The sequence below is a fragment of the Euleptes europaea genome, chromosome 18 (genome assembly GCF_029931775.1).
Source record: "Euleptes europaea isolate rEulEur1 chromosome 18, rEulEur1.hap1, whole genome shotgun sequence".
Classification (NCBI taxonomy): Eukaryota; Metazoa; Chordata; class Lepidosauria; order Squamata; family Sphaerodactylidae; genus Euleptes; species Euleptes europaea.
The window spans coordinates 13,521,339-13,543,030 of record NC_079329.1 but is presented as its reverse complement, the minus strand read 5'-3'; positions in this window follow the sequence as shown (position 1 = coordinate 13,543,030).

The window sequence follows — 21,692 nt, the reverse complement described above, 5'->3', positions numbered from 1 at the left end:
TGGGGCTAGGATATTCTGTGAGCCTAGATTTCCCCCACCATAGGCATCTGTTTTCTTACTGCTGTAATGATTGAGATGCCCGGCCCCCATCTTCAGGGGGCAGGGGAAGGTTTAGCACCACCAATGTGGTGGTGGCAGGACAGCAGAGGCACAAAATTCCAGGGGAATGGGTTACCCTGTGAATGCAGTTAACACGGGCAAGTCTCTGCAGGTCCACAGTAGCTGTGTACCTGTTCTAATCATGTTGCTGGTGAATATGAGGGGAGCCCCCCGGAGAATATTTCTAGGGACCTTGGTATGGCTTTGGGGCTCTGAGCCACAATAAGGTTGGGATGGCTAAATCTAACACAGAGCTGGCAAAATAGATAGAACCTGGGCGAAAACGCATGGTCGCTTTAGCCTCCTTTATTCCTTGTTTCAGCCAGGATCAAACACACGTTCGGTGAAACGCATGCAGTCGATCCTGGCTGAATCCTGGCTGAAACAAGGAATAAAGGAGGCTACAGCGACTGCGTTTTCGCCCCCTGTGTCTCCTGGATGGGAAAGAATGCAGAAAGTTGGGGCGGGTTTTTTGCTCCACTTGGTGATGTCGCCAGGTATGTTCCTCAGCAACCTAAACATAAGTACCAGAATGAAGGCGGGTAATGTTGGAGGAGAGTGTTATGGATACCCCGGACTGCCAAAAAAAGAAGCCTGAACTGACCCTAGAAGTTAAAATGACTAAACTGAGGCTATCGTATTTTGGTCACATTATGAGAAGACATTGGAAAAGACATTCTAGGAAAAGTTGAGGGCCGCAGGAAAAGAGGAAGACCCAACAAGAGATGGATGGACTCAATAAAGGAAGCCTGAATTTGCAAGACCTGAGCAAGGCTGTCAAAGATAGGACATTTCGGAGGACGTTGATTCATAGGGTCGCCATGATTCGGAAGCGACTTGACTGCACTTAACACACACACACACACGTTACTCTCACCCTGTTGTAACTTCAGGTGTTATGATCTTGAAGAGAGGGGAGGGTAATGCTTTCCTATCTTCACACTTATTTTTGTCGATGAAGAGAGAAAAATGAACGTCGCTCAGTAGCACCAGCAAGCACAGTTGTTACCTCCCATTAAAATGCACAAAATGGGTGAGCTTTCACAAAACTAAACCAGGGGTATCGAACATACGGCCCGTGGGCTGGATCCGGCCCCTTGAGAGCTCTTATCTGGCCACCACCACCCCACTCTCGATCTGGGCTGGTGAGCCTCCTCGGCTCACCAGTCGAGGCAGCCACCCTTCCCCTCTCTTGATCTGGTTGGCGAGGCAAATCGAGCTTACTGTTTGGCCCAGTCATGCTGGCAGAGAATCGTTGCCCTCTGGACCTGCGATAGATGGCAGGAAAAGCCTTTCCCATCATGGCTTCTAGCCAGGAAGTTGTGTTCAGCTCCCAGTAGGTCCGTTGCGCGTGCTTGGAGAATGTTTGTAACGCTTCGTTGAAAGCCAAGAGGCTGCAAATGCCTGTGACTGGCTTAGCATGAAGAGAAGCTACTGAACATAAGCATCAGCCTGGGGCCGTCACGTGCGCAGATGCTATCGCTTTCCATTGATGAGGCCCTCCCAGCGATGGAACGGAACAAGGACGGAGTCCTTGCTTCGAGCTGCTTAGCCTGATGTATGCTTAGGGTTGCCAACCTCCAGGTAGTAGCTGGAGATCTGCTATTACAACTGATCTCCAGCTGATATAGATTAATTCCCCTGGAGGAAATGGCCGCTTTGGCAACTGGACTCTATGGCATTGAAGTCCCTCCCCTCCCCAAACCCCGCTCTCCTCAGGCTCCACCCCACAAACCCGCCGGTTGCAAAGAGGGACCTGGCAACCCTATGTATTCTCCACCTGCATTCCTATAAGGATATTGATCGCAAGATGCCTGCTGAACTCCTCCTCCTTCAGGGTGTGTGTGAAACCGACATGTGTGAGAGAACCCCTGGGGAGGAGCCAAAGTATGTGAAGATTGCTGCAATAATATGAGAAACACATTGAGCAACTAGCGTATGTAAATGGACTCTTAGGAACCACAAATGTTTTCCTGATGCTTGCCTGGCAGGTAGCCAGCTCAGCCTCTCCTTCCCTAAGTTCTCTGCATGAAAGAGACTCTTACTGGGCAGGAAACAAACTTTGCCCCTCATAAGCAAAGTATGGTCTTTTATGCATGGGCTGGATCTCCCTGCTTGGACCTGGGTTCATTGCACATTGAAGTAACCCGGGTTGGGGGAAACTGTATGCATTGGCTTGAATGATCAGGGACGAAACTGTGTGCTAATCGAGCCATGAATACAGAAAAGCAGTCTCCCAACCTCAAACCAAGTCCCACCCCTTTAAATGCTGCTCTGTAATTGGCTGACTTTGCAGTGCTCCCCGTGAGAGAAGATTTCCATCCCCCCAAACCCAACTGCAGCATAAAAAAGCATTTTAAGAACAAAAAATGGAACAATCTGAAAGAAGGGTGCGTGGAGAAAGCCAAGCCTCGTTTTAAAAAAGCCTTTCTTTTGCTCAGAAAGAGCTTCGAGGTAGCAGGAAGCACTTGAATCCCCGCCTCTTTACACACTGCTTTGTAATTGGCTGTGAGAGAAGCCAATCTTCTGTTTCCCCCTGCATGCTGCTTTGAAGAGGGGGTTGGAACAGGGAAGTGCAACCCGAGAACGGAGTACGCTTGCTCTGTGACTCCAGAATGAGCCAGGGTGAACGGTTTGATTCGGGCCAGAAGAAGAATGGGAAAAGCTGGGTTCGTTTCGTGTCGAAACAGCGTTGAGCTTCCAAGGAATGAGGTATCATGCATACTGAAAAATTTGATCCTCGCTGAAACAGGTAATAAAGGAGGGTAAAGTGACAATGCATAATCAACCTATGTGGCACGTGGGAGAGATCAGTCCTTTGCTTCCCGTTGGCTTTTGGAGACATCCCACGGACAGCTTCCTCTGATGGGCATGAACGTAGCTTGTGGCAGCTTTTAAATTTCACAGTGTGCCTCTTTGGTGTCGGTAATACTTGGGAGGGTGGGGAAGGAGATCTTGCTGGCCGTTGTACTAATAACAGCCTCCTAGGCAGCAATCAGAAGGAGATCGAGACTGGGAAGGGCAGCCATGAAGGAGCTAGAAAATATTTTGAAGTGTGAGGATGTGTCACTGGCCACCAAGACTAGATTAATTCATGCCATCGTATTCCCTATTACTATGTATGGGTGTGAAAGCTGGACAGTGAAGAAAGCTGATAGGAAGAAAATCGATTCCTTTGAAATGTGGTGTTGGAGGAGAGGGTTACAGACATTGTGGGCTGCCAAAAAAACAAATCAGTGGGTTCTAGATCAAATCAAACCTGAACTAACCCTAGAAGCTAAAATGACTAAACTGAGGCTGTCGTATTTTGGTCACGTCATGAGACGACAAGAGTCACTGGAAAAGACAGTCATGCTAGGAAAAGTTGAGGGCTGCAGGAAAAGAGGAAGACCCAACAAGAGATGGATGGACTTAATAAAGGAAGCCACAGTCTTCAGTTTGCAAGATCTGAGCAAGGCTGTCAGGACATTTTGGAGGACTTTCATTCATAGGGTCGCCATGAGTCGGAAGCGACTTGACGGCACTTAACACACACACACACAGGCAGCAATCGCTTGTCGCATTAAATGCTAAAAGCAACCGTCGTACCTTTAGTTCTTTCTCCGGCTCCATAATATTAATCTAGGTCAATTTACCCCAACTGAGGCACTGCTGCTTCCCACCACCATGTATCACTGACTGCTGCTGGAGGGAGTGTGGTGGGGAAAATGCAATGCCAGGACCCAGGTAAGGTATCTTCGACAGAATGGAAGGAGAATTTAAACATACAGTTGTTGTGTTCAGTAATATCCATGCTTTTAGTGTGGCATTTTCACCTTAATTTACACCACTGCAGGCCTAAGGCCTTGCATGTCCGGCCAACGCCCAGTGCAAATGGAGAATGCCCCCGAACCAGCTGTGAAGGTTTTGGGGTACACAGGGTTCCTCGAGGAGACAACTCAATGTCCGTGGGTAGGAGGTTTGGGAACTAGATAAAATTTCCATCTTCCCAGCGAACAGCTTGTCGGTGCACTCCAGAACTATACTTAGGGTTGCCAACCTCCAGGTACTAGCTGGAGATCTCCCGCTATTACAACTGATCTCCAGCCGATAGAGATCAGTTCCCCTGGAGAAAAGGGCTGCTTTGGCCATTGGACTCTATGGCATTGAAGTCCCTCCCCTCCAGAAACCCCGCCCTCCTCAGGCTCCGCCCCAATACCTCCCGCCGGTGGCGAAGAGGGACCTGGCAACCCTAACCACGCTCCCATTTTCCTATGACTTTGTTCCGGGCTCTTGCTGTGCGTTCCCACGAAGCACCGCACTTGGTCCATTGTTAACTTAAAATAAAGATTTCATTGTAACTCTTGTCACGTTCTATTTTTTCCTCCCCACACTCCAGCAGTTAGGGCAGATGCTCACGGCTATCCATAAATGGGTGTTGGCTTAACTGTGCCAGTCATTATTTAATTTTTTTTAGAACTTGTGAGTCAGTTGTTTTAAGTATGCGAGGCCACATTCCTGGCGCATGAGAAACAGGCGGTGCGAGCAGCACGTTGCTTCCCCCCCCCCCATTCATGATCATAAGGTTATTTGTGTACTGCTGAGGTGACTCCGGCTGCGTTACTCAGATCGCCTCTGTCGCTCTCTTTCCTTCCGTCCTTTTGGATACAACTGAAGTTGTGCCTACGCGGCAGGCTTATACTCTGATTAGGGTTGCCAACGTCCAGGTAATAGCTGGAGATCTCCTGCTATTACAACTGATCTCCAGCTGATAGAGATCAGTTCACTTGGAGAAAATGGCTGCTTTGGCAATTGGACTCTATGGCATTGAAGTCCCTCCCCTCCCCAAGCCTCCCCTCCTCGGGCTCCGCCCAAAAAAATCTCCCGCCGGTGGCAAAGAGGGATCTGGCAACCCTACTTCTGTAGGATTGCCAGGTTCCCCCCCCCCCCCCGGCCACCAGTGGAGAATTGTGGGGTAGGGTTGCTAGCTCCAGGTTTGGAAACCCCGGGAGATTTGGGGATGGAGCTTGGTAGGGTTGCCAACCTCCAGGTACTAGCTGGAGATCTCCTGCTATTACAACTGATCTCCAGCAGATAGAGATCAGTTCCCCTGGAGAAAATGGCTGCTTCGGAAATTGGACTCTATGGCATCGAAGTCCCTCCCCTCCCCAAACCACGCCCTCCTCAGGCTCTGCCCCCCAAATCTCCTGCCCGTGGCGAAGAGGGACCTGGCAACCCTAGAGCTTGGGGAGGACCTCGGTGGGGTACAGTGCCATAGAGTCCACCCTTCAAAGCATCCATTTTCTCTAGGGGGACTGATCTCTGTAGTCTGGAGAGGAGCTGTAATTCCAGATCCCCAGGTCCCACCTGGAGGTTGGCACCCCAAGTTCCGTGAGATAAGATCAGAAGACAGGGTAGAGAGGAGCTGCCCAAACCTGGAGATTGCTTTTCACCTTGCCTTTGTTAGGCCAATGATGGCCGTAGGGTGTGTTGAATTTATTTATGATTCGATTTTCATTTTGCATTTCTTGCAAGACACGTAGGGCAATGTAACGAAGTCCCCCCCTTCCCATTTTATCCTCAATACAAGACTGTGATACAAGCTCAGGGGCATGATAATAATTGGTCCAAGCAAGGTCATCCTGGCAGAGTATGATTTGAACCTGGGTTTGACTCTCTTAACTACCACACTGTTTCTCAGCTTTTTAGCATATTTCATTCTCCACTTAGGCTGCTTCCTTGAATATTTTAGGTGCAGTTCAGCAAAAAATGCTCATAAGTACTAAAGGGCTGGCATAGCAAAGTTACTGAGCCAGGAATACATTACCTGGCGCCAGGCAAGTTGTTCTTTCCAGGCAAGCTCCCCCGCCCCCCATAATGTGAAAATATGTGGCAGCAGGGAATTAATTACTTATGAGGAAGAAGAGTGGGGGTACAGATCAAATACAATGGTAATTGTGTGTGATAGGGAGCGGCCCTATTTCCTCTCTGGAAAGGGTAGCTGAGACTTGGGGCCCAAATGCTGCTCAAGGTTAAGCGTGAGAGGCTAGTAGTAATGTTCTTGGGAAATGTGAGAGGAAATTAATTGTACTTTGGGAAGTGTGAAGGGCAGGTCAGATTAGTAAGAGTGGGTTTTTACATGCTGACTTTCTCTAGCTGTGGTGCCGGGGGTCAACGCCCTCCCTGCTATTTGCCCTGCAAAAAAACCCAACCATTTTTTTTTCTCTTACAGAAGTGTGGAGCACATGGATAGATAACTTGTTGATGGGCAATACATTCAGAAAAGGCAAAAAAGTATTTATTCCTGTGCTGCAATTAACGGGTGGAACTCACTGCCACAGGCTGTAGAGATGGCCAGTAGTTTAGACGGGCATATGACTGACCACTCTGAGAAACGTGACACTGGACTAAATGGACCTTTGGTTTGATCCAGCAGAGTTCTTCTATTCTAAGACAAAAAGCAGTCTGATTCCCATTTTTGTTTTAAAAGGAGGAGGGTATTGTATATATGCAGGACAGCGCAGCATAGATTTCCCACCATTGTTACATTTTAGCTCTAAATGTGCATTAAAAATGGCCAATTCCCCATTCTCAAGAAAACACTGGGTGCAGAAGCAAGGGTTTTTCTTTCTTTTTATTATACAGACTGCTGAAACACCAATCTGTTTATAAATCAATATAAAAAATACTGAACTGTCAGGCAGTTATTACATATGATGATACAGAAAGATTAATCAAGTGTCTCGGATGGCGAGTTCACATTACAGCAATAATTTAATTAAATAAAAACACTCTGAAAATAGGCAGCTTCTGCAACTATCCCCAAGGCCAAGTCCCAGTTTGAAAGGGATGCATTTAAACCGACCCATCTAGGGCTCCAAGTATTTAAACCCCGGTAGTAGGGCCTACAAACACAGCATTCTAATGCCGTAAGCATCACAGCTAAAATCTCCATTTAAAAGTAAAGCCAGCCACATGGAATACTATGTGAATAAGGCTTTTTAGCCTGCCCAGACACATTTCAATCCAGCATTATTGTGCAACCGTGTTCAAGACCAAGGCTCCTCCATCCAGCCACAGATTCTCCGAACATCCTTCAGTCTCTGTTCCCCTGCCCATAAAATGGTCATTGTTGCAACTGCATTTCACGGGCCTGGCTCACCATGGCAACAACCCAGCAGCATTACATCAGAGACCTCACCTGCACACACACCAAAGTCATTATAACTGTGGCTACGTGTGATGCAATGCACATAAAATGCAGGAAACCGAGGTAGCAATAAGTTAAGATCAGTGCATTTACTCAGGAAAGGAGAACCCAGAAGGTCTTGCTCCTGGGGGGCCTCCGTCCCCCAAGTCTAGCCCCACTTGAGGGGCTATGGAACACAAGGCCAGTTTGATTGGTAATTTTGATACGCAGCAGGCTAAAGGCTAAAAACAGACAGGTCCTGGGTTGATGGACGCAACTGTGTGCCTGCAAGGCAGGCGTGTTTTGTGACACCCCCCACCCTTCAATTCAGAGGACAGCCTCCCCATAGGAAATGCTAGCAGTTTTGAATTCAGGCTCCCCTGCTTGCAGCGATCAAAATCCCACCCGCCTTCCTCTGTGTTTCTGCCCAGATAGACTGCTTCACAGCCACCACCGTGAACAGCTATTCAATTCACAATTTTTGTTGAGGCGCACAGCTTCTCCTGTCCGGCTGAACCGTGGAGTGCATCATCAGTGTTTTCCTGAGGAACACGGTCCACATCCCCGTGGATCTTCCTCCAAGCTTTGGCACGATGTTCCAGCTCCAGACAGGACTCCAAGACGGCTCCTACCTCTGCAATTCTGCGCTGAAAACGACAGCGGTCGCGGGCCATTTCCTCCCAGGGGCCCCGGCGAGCGGCTCGGGAAGCGTAATCCCAAACCACCAGTGTGTGGACAGTGACCTCGGGAGAGAATCGAACCTAAAGATGAGGGAGAGAGGACGAGGGTATTATAGCAGGTATTTCTTAGAGGGGGCAGCTGTGTGCTGTGGAAAATGAGACATGGATGTATGTGTGTAAAACAGAACAAGAAATCCGATGCGGCAGTTCTCTACTCCCACTACTGCTAAAAAGTGCACATTTCTAACGCACAATAGTTTTTGATAGAGTTGCCGGGTCCCTCTTCGCCACCAGTGGGAGGTTTTTTGGGTGGAGCCAGAGGAGGGCGAGGTTTGGGCAGGGGAGGGACTTCAATGCCATAGAGTCCAATTGGCAAAGCGGCCATTTTCTCCAGGGGAACTGATCTCTATTGGCTGGAAGGTGGGGAATGTTACAAGGAGAGACCAGTGCAAACCTAGATTCCACTCCACAAAGTGATGTTCACTCATAAGAACATAAGAAAGGCCCTGCTGGATCAGACCCAGGCCCATCAAGTCCAGCAGTCTGTTCACACAATGGCCAACCAGGTGCCTCTAGGAAGCCACAAACAAGACGAGTGCAGCAGCACCATCCTGCCTGTGTTCCACAGCACCCAAAATAATAGGCATGCTCCTGTGATACTAGAGAGAATAGGTTTGCAGCATGACTAGTATCCATTCTAACTAATAGCCATGAATACCCCTCTCCTCCATGAATATGTCCACTCCCCTCTTAAAGCCCTACAAGCTGGCAGCCATCACCACATCCTGGGGCAGGGAGTTCCACAATTTAACTATGCATTGTGTGAAAAAATACTTCCTTTTATCTATTTTGAATCTTTCACCCTCCAGCTTTAGCAGATGACCCCGAGTTCTAGTATTATGGGAGAGGGAGAAAAACTTCTCCCTGTCCACTCTCTCCAAACCATGCATAATTGTATAGACCTCTATCATGTCTCCCCTCAGCCGCCTTCTTTCCAAGCTAAACAGCCCTAAGCATCTTAACTGCTCCCCATAGGACAGTTGCTCTAGTTCCCTAATCACTCAGAATGGGCGTGAGGCACGCTCCATTGTATCCTCTTATCTCATTTCATCCTGGCACTCAGTTTTACATTTTGCTTATCTAACGAAAGCAGGGAGTGCCTCACACCCATGCTGAGTGAACAGACTACTTTTCGGACTGGATCTTGTTTTGCACTGGCCTCTCCTTGTAACACTCTCCCACTGCTTTCTGATGTGAACATGAAGTCCGCCTGATGGAATTACAAGGACTCCCATGCATCTGATGAAGTAAGCTCGGACTCACTTCGAGGTGCCGCAGGTTTCTTGTTTTATACCCAAAAGAGAAACCGAAGGGCACCCGCGTGGTGTTAGTAGTTAAGAGCAGTGGACTCTGATCTGGAGAACCGGGTTTGATTCCCCGCTCCTCCACATGAATGGCAGAGGCTAATCTGGTGAACTGGATTTGTTCCCCCACTCCTACACACAAAGCCAGCTGGGTGATCTTGGGCAAGTCACAGCTCTGTTAGAGCTCTCTCAGCCCCACCTACCTCACAGGGTGTCTGTTGTGGGGAGGGGAAGGGAAGGTGATTGGAAGCCAGTTTGTGTCTCCCTTAAGTGGTAGAGAAAGTCGGCATATAAAAACCAACTCTTCTTCTTCACTCTAACCAGTCTCTGTCTGACACTGATTAATCCACCTTTATCAAAGGCATTTCATGCTTCCCCTCCCCCCAAAGCGCCAGGGCTCACTGCAACTCTGAATCCACGCTTTATGGTTTGAAATCTTTATTTCCCCCTAGTTGCTCTGCTTGTGTGTTTGAGGACTGGCTGTAGCAACGCAGGCATCAGGAAAAGGCATACCTTCCATGCTCAGAGCAACACTCTTTGTCCCCTCACATTCCGGCCCCAAGACTCAATTCAAATAAAACCCCAAGTGTCCACAATGCAAGCCAACAATTTGCTCTGGGTAAGGCTAGGGTATTTCTGTAGTTCTGAGCTTGTCACAGAAAATGTACAAAGTGCTGTTAAGCAAACTAACCAAAACTGCTGCATTCTGAGATTATCAGATTTTGCACGATGGATCTGCACGTAGTTTGGATGACAGATTTCCACAAAGGAAGCAGCGGATGGTAAGGGAGAGGTCCCACTCGGCTCGGAAATCTCATCCACTTACATCATCCACTTCCTCGCTTGGAAGCCTAGCATTGCACAGAGGAAAACTAGATATTTCCAGCTTTTTCCGGAACGGTGAGACGAGGGGGGCGGGGGACGGGGACGACTAAGCCCAAGGAAACACAAGGGTGGAATTGTTGCAGCTCAATTATCATGGAGACCAATGATTGACAATTGAGAGGAGGTTGGATGAAACTAACAGCTCTTTATTTGATCAAAGATAGAACCGGGTGCGCAACTCCGCACCCAAATGGCAGGCGGGTGATGACACCCCCCCCCAAGAGGCAAGCAGTATGATTTATAACTTTCAGGCAACTACGTTTACAATAAAGATACATTTTCGATCATGAGATGCTTCACTGTTCATTGTCTTTTACATATTCCAGCAATCGCATCTAGCTTGTCAGTTTCACTAGCCGGTTAACATACTGTGCCTTATTACAGATAAGAGAGCTATGCCCGTTCTAGGAAAAGGAACGCTTTAGCCTTGGAGTTGCAGGGTGGGGTCTGAGCGGGTGATGTTTGTGTATGTGTGTTAGGCACATTAGTGAAGGGAGGGGGGGCTTGGGTGATGCTTAATGCTTGCGTGTCTGCATATACTCGTGAACATGAGAATGCTTGGAGCCTAGGAACCATTGCATAGGCACTTCAGAACTAACAGGGAAGAGCATCTGAGACTAGAAAGGGAGGGCCCCAGTGAATAATTCTGTGGGGGTCCATTATAAGATCTGCGGGATCTTAAGAAGCTATTCCTCCAGGCCTATAGCTGAGGACAACCCCGAGATCTTTCTGGCCTCCCCATCCCGTCCCCATTCTTGAAATCTGTGTGTGTGTGGGGGGGCTGATCTGCTGATATTTATTACACTGTGGCACCTAGGTATATTTATGGCCATCTGGGTATAATTTTTTTTATTAAGATTATGGTTTCAATGGGGTTGACGATTAAGAGTATGGTTTTAATGAGGTTGATGATATTATATATTGGATAGGTTTATGTTTTTAATTGTTGTTACCCGCCCTGAGCCTGGCTCGCTGGGGACGAGGGCGGGCTATAAACTTGAAAAGTAAAATAAAATAAAAAATTAGGGATGCCACGGAACTGTGCAGCCCCTCTTTTTGACTTCCCCACTGCATTTTGCGTTTCTCTCCCAGACAAATGAAATCCACGAGTCTCTCTTTCCAAGCCTCTTTTTTCTCTCGTCCCTGTTGTATGTAAACCAAAAATAAATCTTGAATGCCGGTGATGAAAGTAGGTGAAACAAAAAGGCCCACAAGGGCATCGTGCAAGCATGAAATATAGCCCATGCATACAACCCTAATTGTAACGTTCGTTCCCATGTAGTAATTTCCGAGAATTAACAACAGAGTCCCTTCGCAGCAACTTCAAGGCTAATAGTTAGTGCGGGAAATGGCATTTTGGGAAGGCCGGTGTAGACATCAGGCACCTCAACTCCCCCCCGCCCCACCCCCAAATAACCAGTCATCCAGTTCTGACACGCACTGCAATACCACAGTGCTGAGCCTACCTCATATTAGGATACCCACTCTATTCCTGTGTGTTGTGCATCTATTAAAACCATGGTTGCCCTGCTGCCCACCTGATTAACACAATGGTAGTTAGGGGCGAGAACACCACAGCAAGAGTGGTAAAAAAATAATAATGGCGACTTCCACGCTTTGTCGATGTGTGTGAACGAAGCGGGGAGTTCTCATCCGGTTATCAATGGTGAGGGGCAGAATCAGGGGCGTTACTATTAATTACAGAATAACAGAAAGCCGCAAGCCAAATTCTAGAGCTCTGGTTTACTCCACAAACATTTTTAAATGTGACTCACCTTCTTAACCATCTGGCATGCCTTCTGGGAATCAGAGGACGTTTCTGTGGTCACCAAGTCATAGTTTCTTTCAGTTTCCAGCTGGCAGCATCGGTGAGTTGGATGCCCGGTGGCAGATCTTCGGTCTTTTGGGGATGATGGTTTTGGAAGATTATAAAACTTCTCCGGCTTAAAATCTTTTTTTCTTATATAAAAGGAGACTGCGATTTCCTTGTGGTTCTTGGGTTCAGGTGAGGCAAAGGTGGCTGGTTGAATGGATTTGGAAAAGCAGAGGGAATGCAAGGGGTTCACGTCGGGGAAGCAGGGTCCACAGAGGTTTTCAGGAAAACCCTGACTTTGGGAGTTATCTCCTGCTGCGGAAGAACTATCCCCATTTTCCAAAACAGCACCATCTAAACATGATTGACTGGTCTCTTCCATCTCATCTTCGCTTGACCAGTCTTCTGAATCATCATCGTCCTCTTCCTGAGATGGGCTTTGGAACAAGGAGAGAACAAGGGGGCTGTTGAAGCCATAAGAGGCAGTAGGTGTCCCCAAGTTCTCCTTGGCCTTGCCATACTGCAACAGGTATTCCCCATTTTCCAAAACAGCACCATCTAAACATGATTGTCTGGTCTCTTCCATCTCATCTTCGCTTGACCAGTCTTCTGAATCATCATCGTCCTCTTCCTGAGATGGGCTGTAGAACAAGGAGAACACAAGGGGGCTCTTGAAGCCATAAGAGGCGGTAGGTGTCCCCAAGTTCTCCTTGACCTTGCCATTCTGCGACAGGTATTCCCCATCCTTTGAAAAATATGATGTAGTTTCCATGCTCTGTTCTTCAAACATCACAAAATCCCCGCTAGGTTCGACACTCTCCCTGTGTCCCTGAGAAACAGAGGGACTCTCCACACTTTGCTGAGAATCCCCTTCGAGATCATTTTCAAAATCCCCAAACTTTTCATAGGAGCTACGGGAATCTCTCCCTTTCTCTTCAAAATATCCCCCAATACCCAAACCTTCCACTGACTTCTGGGGGAAACTCCCAAGACACTCTGCAGCCCCCAGTCCCACGTCTTCATCAGATGAACTTTCCGAATCGTTTTCAAAGTCAAAGGAGATGGAATGATGCATAAGACACAACGCAGCGTGATCTTCTAAACCCATCTTATCCATTTTAGCACCACTGAAAAACTGTTCTGGGCGTTCTCCAAAATTCCTGTCTTCAATTAAACTTTGTACATCCTCTCGAGACCAGCTTTCTAGGCTGTTCAGGATAAGATACCCTTGATGGTCGACTTCACAGTTGAGCGCCTCTCCATCTTCTACTTTGCTTTCATCTCTCGCATGTTCTTCTTTCTCTCCCATGGGTCTCCTTGCCTTCTCCAAAGGGGCTGCAGCTAGTCTGCATACCCCCTTGGCAATGCCCATCACTATAGCCCTCATTAGTGCCCCAGAGAAATCCTGCCAGAGGTGAAACCATTTCTTCACCCAGTGCATCGCAAGGTGAGCCACACGTCCAGGTAGCATGGCTGTATCGTCCGGCTCGGCAGCAGGAGGGAACCTGCTCCATTCCAGAGGTAGTATTTCGGTCACCCCGAGTCCAAAGTGATCACAGAAAACAAAGGGCAAGCCTAGGCTTTTTGGCCGCAAGGCCAACTCACTGGGTGAGTGAGGAGGCATTTTTGACCTGAAAAGAAACAGAAATGAGAATAAGCCAAATGCTTTATTAGAATCTAGGGACTCTAGAATGGAAAAGTGGCAGGCGGAAGTCTGGAGGATTGATTTCCAAAGTCCTGCAAACTTGTTGGTGGGGCACATATACCGTAGGTCCCAGGTTCAATCCCTGGCATCTAAAGGATCTCCAATAGGAGGGAAAGACTGCCTAAGAGTCTGGAGGGCCACAGCCAATCAGAGCAGAACATGGTGACTCAGCTGGACCAGTGACCTGATATAAAACAGTTTACTATGTCCAGGGGGAGAGGCATCAATCGCAAAAGCCTGTCCCCTAGTCCAAACTGTGCAAGTACAGGTTCTGTTTACTTAGTAGGGAAATGACATTCTGCACATGCTCTGAGGTGCTGTTAAGAATTGTCATTCTCCAGGACCAAGCCCTGCTACCGACAACAGATTTCAGTCCTATTTTAGAGGGGTTTTTGCTGCCTTTGGGCAAGTTAAGCCATGGGGTATATTATAAAAAAGGTAAAGGTCCCCTGTGCAAGCACCAGGTCATTCCTGACTCACGGGGTGACGTCACATCCTGACATTTACTAGGCAGACTTTGTTTACGGGGTGGTTTGCCAGTGCCTTCCCCAGCTACTTGAAACCAACTTCAGTTGGGATCGAACTCAGGTCGTGAGCAGAGCTTGGGCTGCAGTACTGCAGTTACCACTCTGCGCCACGGGGCTCCTATTCAAGGTATATTATGGTAACTGGAAAAGTCAGGACTGCTGGGTTCTGTGGGAATTCAGGACAGATTGGACTCTGGTTAAAGACACTTTGGCCATTTATGCTTGGTAATTAGCAGCGCGTTCTAGGCTGAAGTGCCCCACATATTTTTTTTAAATTTCTTCATGCTGAACCGTCATTCCAGCCGTCACTGCGAAACAGGCACATACCTGCTTCACATTTCTTAAGAGCCCCTTTAGCCCGATCTTTTGTATTTGCTCCACCCCAGCATCGAAGCATTTACTGAAGGAACCATGAAAAATCACAGCAGCGGCTTGCATCGGGACAGTAAATAGTCATTTTAAAGGGCGGATTTAACAAAAGCAGCTTTGAGGGAGCATCAAAATCTACCCCGCATAAATGGCCTTTTATTTCCTTGCGAAGGAAGTTAAATGGGTTAGGAAAGGCCAGTCAGATCTTTCAAGCAAGAACAGCAAGTTGGAGGAAGGACCCATATCCCAAACTCCATCCGAATTCCTCTCTCCCCTGAGCTGTGCCTGAGATTCCCTCTCATTTCACTCCGTACTGTTTCCCTGGCTAAAATGTGTGGGTTGGTTTAATCCTGGGCGCGCCCCAAACAAGCTCGAGCAAGTGCCCCTGGAACGCTGGCAACACCCCAGTCCGGAAGCAGGAGGGGGGGGATCATTCGCATCCACACACAACAACCGGCTGGATCCCGTGTGCTGCTGTCGGGGAGAGAGGCAGAAAAAACAAGATTCTGACCACTACAGGTTAGAGCTGGAAGGGGAGGGGGGGAAGCGAAGAGACGGAAGGGGAGTATTGCTTTTATGAATCCTGAGCGCGCAAGGGAACAGAATTTACGAGGCAGACGGGACTCCTGGTAGTTCCTAGGAGAACATTTGGATTTTGACAGCCAGGAAACCCTGATAATCACCAGGAGACCCTGAGGATCCCCCTCCCCTCTCCAAAATAAGACTGGATTCCCTGTAAGGATATATCGTCCCCAAACCTGACAAACCTCTGTAGTCACCTTAGAGCTAAACCTGAGAAAACTTACTGGCAGGTAGACTAATATTAGGCAAAGGTTGGGGAAGGGGCTGTGGCTCAGTGGTAGAGCATCTGCTTGGCATGCACAAGGTCCCAGGTTCAATCCCCGGCATCTCCAGTTAAAAGGGACCAGGCAAGTAGGTGATGTGAAAGACCTCCACCTGAGACCCTAGAGAGCCGCTGCCAGTCTGAGTAGACAATACTGACTTGGATGGACCAAGGGTCTGATTCAGTAGAAGGCAGCTTCATGTGTTCATGACTTGGGCATGATACTTGGTAAGCAAGTGATGTACCAGAAGGCAGGATCAGGACCCTTTTTGACAATGGGGTTTCTTAATGAAGAATGCTAGGGGTAGGTCAAGATGACATTAAAGTCGTTTCTGTTTGGTCTTCCCCACCCCCAAATTGAAATCTGAGAAAAAACATGGCAAAAAGGGAGGAGTTGTGTGTGTGTGGGGGAGTCCCCCAAAGGCAGAAGAAGAGTAATTTAAGTGGAGAGGGGGAAGCTAGTGAGGAAGAAAAACAGGGAAATGCAAGGGGAATACGGGGTTTGGGAAGGTAAAATTCAGACAGAGGAAAAATGTGCAGAATTGGGGGGGGCACATAAAACACATAAGGGTTATGCGGGGGGAGGTAAAATGGGACCTCTCTTAGAATGGATGAGTTCCAAAATATTACAGGGAAGGAATATTTTCGATGCCTCGGCAGGGGTTAGGATCGGGATGCCGTTTCGGTGAAAGGGCAGCGCTGCCGGCTGGTTCCAGCGCAAAGCTCCGTAGGTCAACCAACCCCATTCTGCGTCATGCCTTAAGCAAGAACAAGGACCGAAACTGAATGGCAATTAGAAGGGTGGTAAAGGTTTGGGTGGATGCCTGTAGGAGAGGTCTAAGGTTGGTGGATCGGGGCCAGAACCGTGTATAGCAGAGAGGGAGGAGGGGGAAGAAGCCAGAGGGTGGGGGTGCTCACCAGGACGCCTGGGTTCTCTGAGAGAGTAAACAAGAAAACCAGGAACCGGGGCGTTCCTCTTGGGAAACCAGACTACTGGGTTTTCTGGAACTGGGTGTGGGGCCAGGTCAAGCCAACGACAATGTGGGAGGCTGGATTCCTTGGGAGGGAGAAGGTGAGAGCAGAAGGGGAAGTGGGAACCGGGATTGGACCTTGGAAAGGGGAGGGGAGAGGGGACAGGAGATCTAGCGGGTCGGAAAAGGGGACCCAGGACCGTGGGAAAAGGGGACCCAGGACCTCCTCTCCCCCTTACCTCTGGGGTCTTATCCCGGGATCAGCTCGCTCCAGCAAGGAGCTTCGGGGCCGGCGCGGGGAAGCAACCGAAAGATCGCCTTGGCCAAACTCCACGGGTCGGTGGCGTCGCTCTCCATGCCTTCCCTATCGGGACCGCGGCTGCTTTTTGTGAATGGATAGATCAGAATGGCGGGGTTGGATGGCCGGCGGCGTCATTCACTCTTTATAGCCGGCGTTCGGAGACCGTGCGTCACTGGGCGGTGACGTCACAGACGGGGAGGGCGTGGCCCGGCCGAGGGACGTGAAAGATCCAGAGCGCTCGATTGGGGAGGGGAGGGGGGAGCAGAAGCAGGGGGGGGGGAACAAAACCAGCTTTCGAAAAAGGAAACAGCTATTTCACGTGTCGCGTCTGCCGGAATTGTAGAAGGGGAAAAAACCCCGAGCTGGTAGTTTCCATTTCCACAATTTAATCGTAAAAGGTTGAAAGTCCTAAATAGTGGAACTGGAAATTACTCATTGATGTTGAAATTCGTTTGTAAGCGCGCCTCGTGCTATTGCGCCTCGCAGATATTGCGTTTTCGAGCAAGTCCATCGTCCCGGTTTTTCCAGCAGCATGTGCTCGCTTCATGTGTCTCTGGGCCACATTTTGGTAAATTCTCGCAATATTTCTAGCGGTTTCATTATTATTACAGTACATTTTTTAGACATAACACTTATATGCACTGGGAAAAAAAATGCATGTAACTCGGTTTATTGCGGTGGTCTAGACGAAACCCTCAATATCTCCGAGGTATGCTTGTATTTCCCTGCTGTGATACATATATGCACACAGTATATATATATATATGTGTGTGTGTGTGTGTGTGTGTGTATCAAGTGATACATATAAACAGCCTCTTTGGTATTATTATTTATATAATAATATTTTGACATTAATTTTAATTAATAATTTAATATTACTTAATAATTGATTAATTTAATAATTAATCAATTAATCATTAATTTAAAACTAATAATATAAATTTTATATTTATTATAAAAAATAAAATCCCTCAACTCAACCAAAGACAGAATGGTTGAAATGTGATACGAAAAGATTTCCCCCACCTTAGAATCATAGAGTTGGAAGGGACCACCTGGGTCATCTAGTCCAACCCCCTGCACAATGCAGGAGATTTACAAAAGAGACAGTACTTGGCCCAAGGTCACTTGGTGAGTTTCATCTTATCGTATTTCACGTGCTTTAAGGATATTTTTATCCTTCTTTTCTGACTTCAAGGGGTTTTTTTATCCCACGCTTTGCTCCAAGGAGCTCATGCTATAGATGTCCCCTCTATGTTATCCTCACAACAACTCTGTGAGGTAGGTTAGGCTGAAAAGAGAGAGTACTTGGCCCAAGGTCACTTAGTGAGTTTCATGGCAAGCAGGGATATGAACCCTGCTCTCCCTGCACTAGTCCAACACTGGATCTCGCAGAAAGTTTCTCATGTAAGAGATTTTTTAAATTCTACAAGGTTAACATTGAAAAGGAAGAAAAAAAGGAGGGGAATAAAACCCAACCTAAAAACAAAAGCTGGGTACCCAAGGTTGGGTGAAAAGAATATATATATATATAAGTCTTTGTATAAATAAGGAAAGTATAATTTATTAGAAGCGCTACATAAAAGCTAAAATTATTTAAAAGCATTAAAATAGCACAATGGCATTTCCTGAGGTTGATAACTGTAACCACATAACAAATGCGTTTCGGCCTATGGGGCCTTCATCAGTGGTTAATTAAAACCCTTTGTTAAACCTGCACACATTTACAGAAACACATTAATGGATACAAATACAAATACAAACAGTTCAGTATTTATACATATATATATATATATTCTTTTCACCCAACCTTGGGTACCCAGCAAACACTGAAAAGGCACAGCATCAATTAAAACAGTGAATAAAAATAAGCAAAAATCTGCCAACAGCAGTAAAAACTACACCCATGCAAACAGGGTTGCCAGGTCTCTCTTCGCCATCAGTGGGAGGTTTTTGGAAGTGGAGCCTGATGAGGGGGTTTGGGGAGGGACTTCAATGCCATAGAGTCCAGTGGCCAAAGCGGCCATTTTTCTCCTGGTGAACCGATCTCTATCGGCTGGAGATCAGTTGTAATAGCAGATCTCCAGCTAGAGGTTGGCAACCCAACATGCAAAGGTTCAACCATTAAGGACTTCCAGAAGAGAAGGAGCCAAACCAGGTGCAGGAGGCAAAAAAAACAAAAATCCATCACCTAAGAGCAGCAACGCTGGAGGCCCCTGGGCTGCCGCCCTGCTCTAACTTAACCCAGGATTGGGTTCAGCCCTGAAACTCTGGTTTAGGAGCTCAACAGCAGGGAGTGTCTGACTGACATTTCAGGGCTGCCAGCCAGCCCACACACACGGTGGCTGCGGCTGCTTCTAGGCATACCTGCTTGTGGTACCTGTGGCAGAAGTACTTTTGAAATCGGAGGCAGTAACCTGGCAATGGCGGCTCGGCTACATGTGATGTTTAGCGCTCTTGTGTGTGCTATTAACCCATCTCTTCAAAGCCACGTGGTGGTGACTCCACACGTTCATGGATACCATGTGGTACAATGCTCGTGACCTGTACAAATTCTACTGTTAGTTAGTTAGTTTACTGTTTGGTGTGACGTCACCCTGTGATTAAGGATAACTACCCTTCGTGGGAACTAACATGCATCCAGTATTTTGAAATTTAATCTTTAAGGTGTGCAATATTAGAGGAATCTATATGAATAACTGATGAAGAATTCTACCGATAAGAATTTGAAACGGCCGTATCCTCCATCAAGTTACTCCTCTAAAATTGGTATTTCTGCTAGAATTGCACACTTACCTGCATGGGACTTATAGAAGAATGCAGCACCTTGCCAAAGACCTTGCATTTTTGTGAATTTTGTTAGTGTCTGTGTCACCATCCATGTGGACTTGTTTGGTTGTGCTTGTTATTTTTGTATGCTTGTACATAACACTGTATGTTTATATGTATAGTTGTATTTAGACACCATAGGATAAATATTGGTTGCACTTAACAGTAATTGTTATTGTACAATTTTGTCGCCCCTGTACTAAGTACCTGGAGGTTGGCAACCCTACCCTATGATGAGTCTGAGGTTAGGAATGCTGGGGACCTGGCAACCAATGGACACTTGCTGGGGGAAGCAACTGCCCCGACCCCCTGATGGAGGAGGTAGCCAACTTCTTATGGCAGCAGTGGATTCACCTGTTTCACACATGGCAAGGACTGCTCCTTGCTTGGACCCTGGTGGCTGGGCCCCTAGGGGTGCGTGATTCTTGAACACATGAAGCTGCCTTACACTGAATCATACCCCTGGTCCATCAAAGTCAGTATTGTCTACTCAGACTGGCAGCAGCTCTCCAGGGTCTCAGGCAGGGGTTTTTCACGTCACCTACTTGCCTTGTCCCTTTAACTGGAGATGCCGGGGATTGAACATGGGACCTTCTGCATGCCAAGCAGATGCTCTACCACTGAGCCACTGCCCCTCCTCAAGGTTCTTTTGGGGCCCCACCTTGGATTTTTACCCAGAATCACTAAGACCACCCCTACATTATTGAATGCACGAGGGAAAGCCAAAGAGTTTCCAGGGAGGCCACGTTCTCTATTCAGTTTTCCTTTTTGCTTTCTTTATTCTCCCCCATTCACTTTTCAGCTGCATCAGGAAAATATCTGAGTTACATCATGTGGAGGAGGGGAGGAAGAAATCAGGGCTCCCCATTACTTGGCAGTGGGGCTAGGGGCTGGGGTAGGTTTGCATAGGATACCAGAGAAGGAATACTGTGCGCAGTTCACTTCAAAAAGGATGTGGACAGAATGGAGCAGGTGCAGAGGAGAGGGACGAGGATGATCAGGGGCCTGGAGACCAAGCCCTGCGAGGAAAGGCGGAGGAATTTGGGAATGTTCTATCTGGAGAAGAGGAAGTTGAGGGAGAACATTATTGCTCGTATTTGAAGGGCTGTAACTTAGAGGAGGGCAGGGAGGAGAAGAAGAAGAAGAGCTGGTTTTTATATGCTGACTTTCTCTACCACTTAAGGGAGACTCAAAGCGGCTTACAATCACCTTCCCTTCCCCTTCCCACAACAGACACCCTGTAAGGTGGGTGGGGCTAAGAGAATGTGACTTTCCCAAGGTCACCCAGCTGGCTTCATATGTAAAAGTGGGGAATCAAACCCGGTTCTCCAGGTCAGACTCCACCACTCCAAACCACTACACCTCGCTGGCTCCCTTGTGACAGCAGAGGATAGGACTCGCAATCATGGGTTTAAATTCATGGGTGGAAAGGTACTGGCTGGATATTAGGATTTTCTTTTTTTTTTACACTAAGAGTTGTTCAGCAGTGGAATCAGCTACCTGGGGAGGTGGTGAGTTCCCCCACTCTGGCAGTCTTCAAGCAGCAGTTGGACAAACACTTGTCAGGGATGCTCTAGGCTGATCCTGCATTGAGCAGGGAGTTGGCCTGTATGTCCTTTTCCAACTCTATTATTATTAGTTTAAGGCAGGATAGCTGGGAGTGCTGGAAGATAGCAGAGATGGTTGCCAGTTTTGGATTTCAGACAGCTTACCATGTGAGAAGACCCATGCTTAGGGTTGCCAGCTTCGGGTGGGGAAATACCTGGAGATTTTTGGGGAGGAGCCTGAGGAGGGCAGGGTTTGGAGAGGGGAGGGACTTCAGTTCCATAAAGTCCAATTGCCAAAGTGGCCATTTTCTCCAGGTGAACTGATTTCTATCGGCTGTTGATTAGTTGTAATAGCAGGAGATCTCCAGCTACTACCTGGAGGTTGGCAACCCTGTCCTCGATGCAGGAGTGACACATGACAGGGAGGTAGGGTTGCCAGGTCCCCTCTGGCCCCTGGCAGGGGTTGGGGGGGGTTAGGACTGCACATCTAGGTTGGGAAACTCCAGGAGATCTCGGGGTGGAGCCTAAGGAGACAGGGGCCTCTGGGGTACAGTGCTATAGAGTCCACCCTCCGAAACATCCATTATCTC